At 44.2% G+C, this 11,524-nt stretch overlaps 1 protein-coding gene across 3 annotated transcripts in view; it reads right to left on the bottom strand.

The window, feature by feature from the left end:
• Acsl1 (acyl-CoA synthetase long chain family member 1) overlaps window positions 1-10,898 on the bottom strand; it is a 76,183-nt gene extending 65,285 nt beyond the window's left edge. The window contains exon 1 of one of the 3 annotated variants that reach the window (XM_023699607.1): window positions 10,749-10,898. The gene's annotated coding sequence lies outside the window, so the exon portion shown is untranslated. Of the gene's footprint in view, window positions 1-644; window positions 727-10,748 lie in introns of those variants that run through there. The other 2 variants (XM_004639778.3, XM_023699606.1) reach the window with 2 other exon arrangements.
• Between the last annotated feature and the right edge of the window lie 626 nt (window positions 10,899-11,524).

Genomic DNA, 11,524 nt, shown 5'->3' on the forward strand with positions numbered 1-11,524 from the left:
GTCGATAGTAAATAAGCAGCAGCAGAAAGATATAGAAGAAATCAGAGCGCAATTCTTTTCTGAAATTAAAAAAGAACACATCTTAATTCCTATTTTCATCCCCCTGCTCTCTTCTCTCTTCCCCTTCCTCCATCTCTGATCCCCTTCACATCTGAGATCTTGTTCCCTACTTCCTATTATCTTTTATCTTGCTCTCTACTTAATTCATTATTGTTTGCTATATTTCCTCCAACTTTTTATTGTGGTAAGTAGAGAATATGAAATATGACATTTGCCACATCAACATGTACTTTTAAATATTTCTCTAAATGAAGATGTAACTGGGTCAGGTCAGTTAATTTCCTCTTGTACTTATGCATTTCCCACCTGCTTCACAAAGGATTTACGATAGCAACCCATCCTTATTAAGAATGACAGATGGGATATAAACCCCTCCCTGAAATCACATGACCAGTTACGAGAGTAACTTCCTCTTAAATCCCTTTGAAAAAGGATCTCCCTGCAAATAAAGAACACACTCAAAATTGTCGAGGATTTAAAAGCCGCCTAGTCCTTTGCAAGCAGAAAACTCCCCACGAGGGTAAAGTGTAGGCAATGTTTTCTCCACCCTTAGCAGGTCTGGAGATGAGTGAAAACAAACAAACCTGCAAGAGTTAACCCAACTATACAAGCCAGATGGTGATAACCTCAGAAGAAGTAAATGGAAATGTCTGGAGCTCCCAGCACCTGGAGGAAGGAGAAAACACTATGTTAGGGCCACAGGCTGCAAGAGGGCTGTGCAGACAGCCGAGGATGGAACCAGGCCAACCCCAAACAGGCAGAAACAGGTGGGGGTCGAGAGACAGCCACAAAAGGCAGACTGTGCTGGGAAAAGGGACACAGGCCAGGCAGCAGCAGGCAGGGGAAGTGATGGGTCAGAGACTGGCAGCATCAAATGGAGAGGCTGAGACTGCTTTTCCCTGCACAGCACTTTTGTGAGCAGGCTATAGAGCAGTGGCTGGAGGTCTTTTCCTCACCCAGTATGTTCAGTTTACAGAACCCTTGCCCCAGGTCCTCAATGGGGCCTAGGCTGGTGTGGAAGACAAGGAAGAACAGACACTGTCCTTGTCCTCAAGGAGCCCACATGGCCCAGTGTATCACAGAGGTCGTAGCTATCAAATATCAGTGACCTGGATAAGAAGGCTGAAGAGGACACAAGATTGGGTAGGGTTACTTACACCTCTAAAAATAGATCAAGGTTTCACAATGACTGCTAAACCAGAGACCTGCTTAGCAGAATAGAGGTAGGCAATAGATGAAATACAAAGACAGACTTCTACCCAGAAGAGACCAGCTCCTCTCAATGTTGGAGGTCACTTGTGTTTTCAGATTTCAGCAGGTAGCTTAGCCGTAGTTAATGCAAACAGCAAAGATCAATGGAAGCTGCAAAGAGTTCACAGGCAGAAAAGTTCCTCAGGAATAAACAGACCCTTTAAAGAAAATGGAAACCCAGTGTCCTGGTGGAAGATCTCAGTGGTGCTGGGGGGAGCAACACGTGAAATACAAAAAAGGGTGACCAGGAGCTTGCTCACTGTATTGTAAGAGATAAGAGCACTGCTGGTGACGCCATGGAACGTGAGCTAAAATTACACGGAGAGTTCAAGTAACTATCAAAAGAGGTTTCTGGTCTTGGGAAAGCTAAGAACAAAACAAATCTAAAAAGTCACTGGTTAGCATTTTTAAAAGAGAAAAAGAAAAAGCAATCATCTGATTTGGCAGCTACTGCTTGGTAGAGGTGACACTAGTTTGGGATATCTATACTTCCTTTATGATTTTGTTTAAATTTCTACTATGAAAATTTCCAAATCTATTTACTGATAGATATGGCATAATTAAGCTACCATGTACCCTTTACCACAGCTTTAGCTTCAATAATGATCAACCTTCTGCTAATATTGTATTACTATGCTCATTGTTTAAAACTAACTCTAAAGCAAATCCCAAATATTCCTGCATACCAATGACACTCCCAAGGCTCTAACAGGTCTTCAGTCTACCATGTAGCAAATCATTTGTGGGACAGTAAAACCAAGCAGTACACAGACTGTATCCTGCCAGCTGCTCAAAGGTTCAAACAAAGGAAGCCAACTTAAATATTAACTTGAGGCAGCCAACCCAGCATGACAGTTAATTGTCATCGAGAAAAAGGCTCATATACTCAGCAAGTATACACTGCATGCCAAGCACAGTTCCTACCTTGTTAGGGACAGCAGGGAACAAAAGAAAAAAAAAAAAAGATACCTCTTTTATGGATGCTCCTATGTTGTCAAGTTCTCAGTTTTATTTCCTTTTTTTTTTTTTTTTTTTGAGGCAGAATCTCACTATGTACTTGAGATTGGCCTTGAACTCCTTGTGTAAGCTAGGCTGGCCTTGAACTCCCAGTAATCCGCCTGCCTCTGCCTCTCAAATGCTGGGGTTACAAGTATGCACCACAATATCCAGCAAAACATTCTTTTTTAAAAAAAAAAAAAAAAATCTGGTACAGAATCAACAGGGTCTCACTACATAGATTGGACTCATAGTGATTCTCCTGTTTTCAGCATCCTAAGTGCTAGGATTACAGGCGTGTGCTGCCACACCCAGTGTCAATAGCCATCTCAGGCGCCCCGGGGGTGGGGCCAGCATGACACACTGGGGATCGAGGCCAGGGCCCCTGTGCACCGCCTAAACAGATGCTAGAACATTCTTAATTTTAGTGACTCTCCTGACATTAGAGACCCACTCTAACAAAGTCACAGGTTAGTTTCAGAGAGTTCCAGTTTCTATTCACCTTTATCTGACAAACTGAGTCATCTTCTTTTAAAAAGTTACATTCATAAGTTTCTTGACACACCAAAGGAAGAGAGAAAGAGTTAACTTTCTGGTTCTCTAAACCTGTGATTATACATTCTAGTCAGTAATAAATACATCCCTAATTTGTGAATGTTGTTATTTGTAAGATCTATACATGTATACTCTGTAAATATTTTCTGACCACAAAAAATCAGAAACACAAGTTTAAAAGAAGGTAAAAAGTATCTATACAAGTTCTAATATTTCTACCCCCATTCTGATAGATGGTCTACCTGCCCCCCCCATCCAGGGTAAACACACTCCATTTTGGAGAACACTTCTTAGTCTCCTGAGCACCACCTACAGTTTCTCTGGTAGCCTGCCCAGCTAGAGCAGCCATCATTCCAGCCTTACAGGCAACAATGCATAGAGTTACTAACTGAGGCACAGTGCACACTTGATACACCTATGTGGGAGAATCAGAGGGCCTTCCAAAGCTTGTACAAACAGCTACATGAGACAGCAAGAAAACAAAGGAGGGGCAAAGACATTCCATCTAGCAAGGCAAGAGTTGTGAGAGAGAAGCCCAGGTGCTGCTAGTGACTGTCACTGACCACGTGGGAAAAGCCAGATGGCCTAGGCCCACTCTCTTAGCAGGAAGGAGCACCAAGGCCATGGGTCACAGCAGTCCCTGCTCTGGGCTAGCCTTGTCTGAGACAATGTAGCATGATACCCTCACAGGTTCACTCCCTAGCCCACAGGCCAAAGACCTTCTCCTTGGCTGAATTCTAGACAGGTCATGGCATCATCAGACTTAATTTATCACAAAAGGATTTACAAAAGGAGAAAACACATTGGTGCTGTCTTCAGGGTTTGACTTAGAACTTGTGGGCTGCTTGGCCACACCATTGGATTTGGTTCTGTCCTGAGATGCCCAGTGGACTACTTGACAGACAGGGCCCTGCCTGTTCCATGTGCTGGGACACCTCAGAAGCTTGCCCGAGGCACAATTACACAAGGAACAAAAGACTATTTGACCATTTCACTACTGGCACACAAGGTACAGTCTTAAAAGTACAAATACCAGGTAAATGAAGATCATAGTACAGTTATGTAAGATTATCTAGAATTTGACCCTAATCTCCCTTCCACATCCTACAAAGCCCAGTCACCTGCTTTTCAGTGTAACTGAAATTACATAGAAAGAAATCCCTCAAGTGTATTCCTAAATACAAAGTTCTTATGAGTGAAGACAAAGGTTTTGTTCTAGACATTTTCAATACCTTAACTTTAGCTAATGAGCCTAAGCCAGGCACAGAATAGACAAAACTGAATAATACAATGCATATTACTGTCAAGGGCCCTTTCTATGAGATATCTGACCAACTCAATATATTCAACCCTCAACCAGTCATCAAACCATATGAAGGTCTTACCAGTCCCTATGTTTGTTTGTTTGTTTTAATAATACAGAGATCTTTTCTTTTTCTTTCTTTTTTTTTTTTTTTTTTTTTTTTTTTTTTTTTTGTATTTTAGGGGAGGGTCTATAGGGTGTCCAGGGTCTCACTACTCGAACAGACTCATACTGATCCGCCTGTTTACAGCCTCCCAAGAGCTGGGATTACAAGTATGTGCCACCATGCCCAGTCTAGCCCCTGTGTTAAGAGCTACTGAAACCACAGAAAGGACAATGACTAGGTCTCCTACATGTCCAGATGTTAAGTGTGCTTGAGGTGTTTGTGTAAGGGAGTAAGATACACAAACATGAAAAGGACATAATGGTTAAAAGTGGGGATTTAATGGAGATTTTAAAATATATAAGAACCAGTAGGGATAGGCATCCACTAATCTGAAAAGACATAAACTACACCACCAGAAGAGGGATCAGAAACTCTTCTGGGCGAAGTGCGAACCCTTCAGTTTCTGAATTAAGAGTCAGAGCACTTAGGGGAGCAGCTGTTTGCCAACTTGTGTGGGAGTATTTCACTATTTTAGCTATCAGCATAGTTGCTCTAGCTAAGTAACAGTAAACTTAGGAGTCCAGGGAGTGCTGAAGTCTGAGGAAAAGGAGACTCAATCTAGGAAAAGCAGTGTGGTCTGAGGAATACGGGTGGGTTGAGGAGTAGCATTCCAGATGGCCTGAGAGGCCCTTTCAGAACACAGGGCTGCCAGTAGGGCAGACAAGGCAGCACATGAGCACAGTCTTGGAGTTCAAAGATCCTTCAACTCTGTGCTGCCAGTATGCTGTCCTAGAGCCCCAGTACACAGCGACACAGGAGTGGCAGAAGAAACAGCAGGTAGAAGCCAAGCTGTATGAGCCCCAACAGGCAAGCTAAATAAAGACTTGGGGCCTTCTAGGTGGGAGCCATGAGGATTTCTGCTCTGAGAGGATTTGATAAGAACTCCACTTCAAAAAAGCAGTTACCCTTTCTGCCCCAACAACACCCCTCTTTATTTACCCAAGGGCCCTCACTGTCTAAACTGGAGGTGATAGACCTGGATTAGGATGGTGATAGGAAGAGCAAAAGGGCATGACTGTGTGTTAGACAATATTTACAGTCACTTAGAATAAGCAAAAGCTGCTGACTGACTGGATTTCAGGACATAAGTTAAGGACCACACCATGGACCTTGAACAGGCATAGAGCTCAGGCCATGTGTGTACCATGGCCAGAAGGAAAGGTAGGCTCTGCAACCCTGGTCAAGTCACCCCCTCTCCCCACATCATGGTTACTCCATCCCCAAGATGAGTGAGTAGGGCTATTTTGGACCTTGGATTGTTCTAAAAAGCCTCCAAGGAGACAATGGTGAACGAAGAGTGTGTTGTGATCCGGCATGCCACACATATCTTTCTATATGACAGCCTTATTTTTATTTATTCCATGTCTTAGATAGTCTCCCTAAAATTTCACTGGGAAAAGAAGGCCCACAGCCACTAAAGGATATTACTGTACATTCTGAATACTCACAATTCATTCTCTTGTCTCCTTACAAGTTTTCAACATGAGTCTAGAACACACCAACAAGGTCTATTAAAAGTGCCTGCTAGGTACACAACAGAGGACAACCTGTGTGCTATGGTAAAATCCATCTTCTGTTTAGGTGAGTGTTGCTCAACCATCTAGGCTCAGCCTAAGCTCCTGTTCACACTTGAAATACATGTTCTTCCTTCTGCATACCCCATATACTAATCATACTTCTTGACACTTCTCCTGGTTTCTAAGACCAAGTTCTAGGGCAGGCAAAACCTTTCACTTTTTAATTACCTAGAAATTCACAGCTGTGCAGTAAATAATCTCATCACACACTGAACCAAGTTGAATAAAAATTTATCTTCTCTTTCAACACTCTGGTGGTACAAAGGGGAAATTCATAAGAGAGCACAAATGAAAGGAAAACTCAAAGAGCAATGACTTAGGGAAAGGAGACCCAGATCTGTCCTCTCCTGCTACATGCTGGATAACTAGAACTCTTCAGAACCTCTGGACTGAGAGCCCTTGCAGTTTGGACAGTCAACAAAGCCAAATACTTAGGAGCACAGGCCCTAAAGCTGGAGTGCCCAGGCTCAACTCCTGATATAGGCATTTTAATTTCTGAACCTATTTCTTCCTTTGTCTTTTAAAAATACAGGTAGGCTCGGGCCTGCTTACACACAGATGAGACTAACAAGCTAACACATCAGAAGCACCAAGAACAGTACCTGGACCTGTTTGCTGCTGCCATTACTTCTTCTGTGCCCAAGACTGGCCCAGTTCAGGGTGCAGCCACCACTTCGGCAGCTACCGCAGCCTGCTTCACAGCTGACAAGACGATCTAGCTCACCTATAGCTTTCTTTTGAAACTATCTGCTTAATAAATGATGTTTTGAGCATTTTGACATTCTGGAAGTAGATATCTCTCCCATAACAAACCTGAGGAAAACATGCAATTTCTAAGGCAGCTAAAACTGTACATAGACAGATAATACATTTATCAGAGGTCCCATATGAACCGGGAAATGGTCTCGAAGGCAATCTGTATTCCCTCCTCTGAAGCCCTAACTTCTTTTGGTTTATCTTTCCAAACCATGAAATTCTTTTTTTCAAGTTTTTCAACAAAATATGTGAACCTAAAAGTACATTAAAATCCATTCGTTAATAAAAATATTTCAAATCGTTGACACTTTTAAGAATTTTAAAGCAGACTATGTCCATGTTTTCATAAAAAATAAACACATCTTTAAATATACAAGAATGTTTGGCAAAGTGTTCTGAAACAAACAGCTGTCCCTAAATATCTGAGAAGAAAGGAGTAAATAAAGTGTATCACACATAATGCAGTCATATTGAAAACTCCTTTTTTAAAAAATATGTAACAACATAGAAAAAAGTTCACAATATAACTTAAAGAATTAAAATTAAACTGTCAAAATTAATATCTTCAATTAACAGTATATGAATTAAAATTTTAAATATGTTTAGGAACAAAAATGATCTGAAAAATACACCAAAATGTGATAATAGTATTTCATTTCTGGAAGGCCTACATTTTTTGTATTTCCCAAACTTTCTAAAATAAGCATACAGTATATACATGTAATATAAAGGTAGTATGTACTATACATACTACTTTTTTTTTTTTTTTTTTTTTTGTGGAACCGGGGATTGAACTCAGGACCTTGCACTTGCCAGGCAGGCACTTAATCCACTGAGCTATCTCCCCAGCCCTACATACTACTTTTTAAAATGAAAAATTAAAATTGAAGGAACATTGTTCTGATTTAGATATTAGACAGCTTACAAAATTTTACTTAAAACTTGAAGATCAGAAAATAATTCATGAGGAGAACTCAGCCCAGGCCCCATATGGAGCCACTAGTTTTGAAATCCACATTTGAGAAACAGTAAATATTCTGAGGCAGGCCCCATGGGGACACAGGGTGCTTACTCAGCCCCAAGTAAATTTCCGTCCAAAGTGATACCCCTTTTGGTCAGTCACACACCGAGGAAGGCACCACCCTACTTCAGATCCTTCCCCTTGATTCCTCAAAGGTTATGAATAACTTAATATTGTGCTCTCTCTCCAACATAGTTAGGAACTTGTAAATACCATGATGTAAAGAGCAGAAAAATTAACATAAACCATTATGTGCTAGTTTTCTCTTCTTGCTATTATACATCACCCTAGGATTTCTTATGCATCTACATTCAGCATTTTATGAAGACAACCTAACTGTTAAAACTGTCTCTACAACCTAGTTTATAAAGTTCAGAAACTGTTTCAGACCTTGTGTGTCTCTAATGTGCTTAGAAACCTGTCATAGCAGGAAAATTGGATGCATTTTGAGACCATAATGTTAAGCGAAGTAAATTAGACAAGTTTAAGATCACATGGTTTCTCTTACATAAGAAAATTTATAAAGTATACATAAAAGAAAAGATAATAGAAAGAGAGACAGACAGACAGACAGACTGACTGACTGACTGCATTCCAGTATGGACAATGTTTCTAAAAGCATACCTTATCTTAGTATGATTGTCTTATGTGTTTTAAGTTTTCTGCCTATTAGTCTGGTTCTTATCTATACTCATAACTATCTTTATAAGGACTTAAAGATAAATAAAAGAATCTGATACTGGCAACAACAACAACAACAGGAAGAGTGGTGGAGAGGAAGAGGGGGTAAAACCAAGATGGGTTATGTGCATGTAGCAATTCCCTGCAATAAATGTAATCACTTATCTTGTAAACATGTATTGAAAAAAAATTAAAATAAAACCAAAAAGAAAGAAAGAAACCCCTTATAATCCTAGCATGTTGAAACAATCTCAACCACTGGCAGCTTCAAATCATCTCTATTGACTGAGAATTCTTTTCCAGACATTAGTGGCAAAAGTAATTTATGTCCCTCAAATGTTTGTCTAAGCTGAACTGACGATCTTCAATAAAAACAATGGCACCTCATAACCCCTGACTGATTTCCTCCCTGCCAGAGAAGCCTTCACCTAGCCACCAGCTTTGAGCTGCCTTAAAGGAAATTCTTCTCTATTTTGTAGCTTTATGCCTTGCATCATCCAAGTTGGGTTACAAGAGACAGCAAATGCAAAGAAATAATGGACATATTTTAAAAGGCTAACTTGCACAATAAATTCAACCAACCTTAAAAATTAAACACTCCTCTAAAGTTACTGAGTCTAACTACCAGGAAATTACCAGTATTCCTACAGTTTTACTCTTTCCAGAAAAGCAAAACTGGAAGGGAAAGAGTATTCTCCAGCCATAAGCAACAAGACAACCCCATCCTTCCCAAAGCCCCTCCCCTAAATACAACCATATTTTACAGCACAACCACACCAAAATGTCCTAAGACCTAAACAGTAAACATGACACTGAAGAAGCATGGTAGTATATTCCCAGTTATCCCAAATCTGACTCAGAAGAAAAGAGCTATAAACACTACCTGTGTGGTACAGATAACCTGCATTTGTCACATGTCACCTCTTAAATGTCAAGAATTTAAAAACCCAGAGACTATTTTTAGTCAGGGTGCCTAAGATAATAACAACAACAATAAAAATAATGCCAAAATATATCTAACAGAGACAGGGAGGAAAGATGGTTTTTTAAAAAGACTTCTCTACTTACAGCAAATTCAGAAAACATCTTTAATATGCCTACATTACTTTAAGGGGGTAGGGGAGAAATAGGTGGGCTGCTTTGGAAGATTTTCTGTTTCCAGTCAGAATGTATTAGCTCATGAGGCATTTCAGTCTAACGCAGTCTTTTCACAAATAATGAGTCACTCTCAGGCTAGGGAAGGGATTTTCCCAGTTGAGCCAGAACAAGAAGAAACGTCTCTGACAACCTGGTCCTGCTTGTTTTCCACAACAGCTCAGTGCACTGTCTTGCTCCTAGCTGATTGGGTCCCTTAGCTCACCCCATGCAGACCATCAACTCAAACTTGGTAGTTTTTGGTCTACATAACCTGCCACGTCTATCTGAAAAGAATGGGGACCAAGCCTAAGTTTTGGGTTAATATTGCGCTCTCTCGCTCTCTCTCTCTCTCTCTCTCTCTCTCTCTCTCTCTCTCTCTTTCTGTGTGTGTGTGTAAACCAATGTGTAACTGTTTTCACAGGATAATCAAAGGATGAGTTGTGAAATGCATCAGAAATTGTGAGATTCAACCAATTTGTCTCATGCTAATCAGAGATCAGTAATTAAGCGGTGTCGGTCCCAGAGCTCCAGATACTCTGGCACCAAGAAGCAGCTTTAAAGTCTTAACCTTGACCGAGGATGGGGCGGGGAGAAGGTTCGCACGCGCTGACACACGCACTGATTAGCTGGGACCTCAGTCTCTAGGTCCTAATCCACGTGCTCGCTCAAGTCACCGAGCAGCACTGCCATGTACGCTGCAAGGTGATAGCAGCTTTGCGGCTGAATTTCAAAAAAAATGCCGTGCGCCTTGCATCAGCGACTCCATCACAGCTGTGCGCAGCGGGCCCCGCTCCTCCGGAGGCGCCGCGAGACGGTCTCAACTGGAACCGGCTCCGGGGGCTGCCGCCGCGGAGCCCACCGAGCCGCGGAGCGTGGAACCAGCCTAGACCCGGGGCAGGGCGGCTCACGTGCGGCCGGGCCGCCCCACAGAGCCTGCTGGGCGCAGAAGGGTCGCCGGCCGCGGACGCGGAGGCCCGGACCGGGAGCCGCCTCTCGCACCTGAGCTCGGTCCCGCGGCGCGCGCTCCCGGCTCGGCCAGGCACCAGCCCTGCGCCCGCACGGCCCGCGAGAAGCGGCGACCCGGCCGCCCGGCTGGGGCACAGGAAGCGTCCTGGAAGCCGCTCGCCGCCGCAGGGAGCGAGGCCGCAGAGCGGTACCGGAAAAGCGGAACGTCCCGGGTGCCGCGGGCGGTTCTCTTAGCGGCCGCCGCCTCCTCACCAGGCCCCGCGCCGCAGGCGCACTCACCTCCTCCGCCGGCCCGGCAGCTCCGCCGCGGGCTGTCACTGCAGTACACTCGGTGCCCGGCGCCGGCTCTGGATGCTATTTAAGGAGTAGCCGAGGTTGCCCGATGGCTGCGCCCCCGCCGCGGCCGCGGCTGAGCCCGGCTGCTGCCAGTGCGCCTGCCGCGCCCGCCCCGCCCCCGACCGTCTCGCGGCCCCGCCCGCCGCAAGGCCACGCCCCTCCTAGGCCACGCCCCTCCGTGCACCCGCGGGGTGATCTAGGCGCGCGCGTGGCTGGCGGGCGTGACTCGCAGCGGGAGGGGGCGAGCAGATGGTCTAAAGTCGCTGTGTCTGCCCTCGGGTTTCACAACGAATCTGAGGGCAAAGGGTAAAGCTTGTGCCTCCATTTCCGAGTCCTGCGAACCCCGGGGGCTGTGGGGCTTGGGCCCAGAAGCGCTTTGCATCTTCCACCCTCGGCCTCCTGTCCAGCCGGCTTCTGGGGGGCGGGGGAGGGGGTCCTCGGCTGGGAGGTAACGGAAGAGTTTCCCTTCCTTTTCTTTTGGCACCAAAATACGTGGCCTCTTTTAACCCCATGTTGGGTTTTGCCACAACCCCTGCCCGAGCTTGTGCGGACGTCCGAGGTGTCCAGCACTTAAGCAACTCGGGGCGATTCGGACCCAGATATAGTTAACGCACAGAGCAGACTAGACAACCTGTGAGGGGCGCTTCTTGCGTGGTCTTGGGGCCTGTCTGCCCAAGGAGCTTTGGCTGTGCTGTTGTGAGGGATTTTGTGGGACGACT

Source organism: Octodon degus, unplaced genomic scaffold (assembly GCF_000260255.1).
Source record: "Octodon degus isolate 3935 unplaced genomic scaffold, OctDeg1.0 scaffold00114, whole genome shotgun sequence".
NCBI lineage: Eukaryota > Metazoa > Chordata > Mammalia > Rodentia > Octodontidae > Octodon > Octodon degus.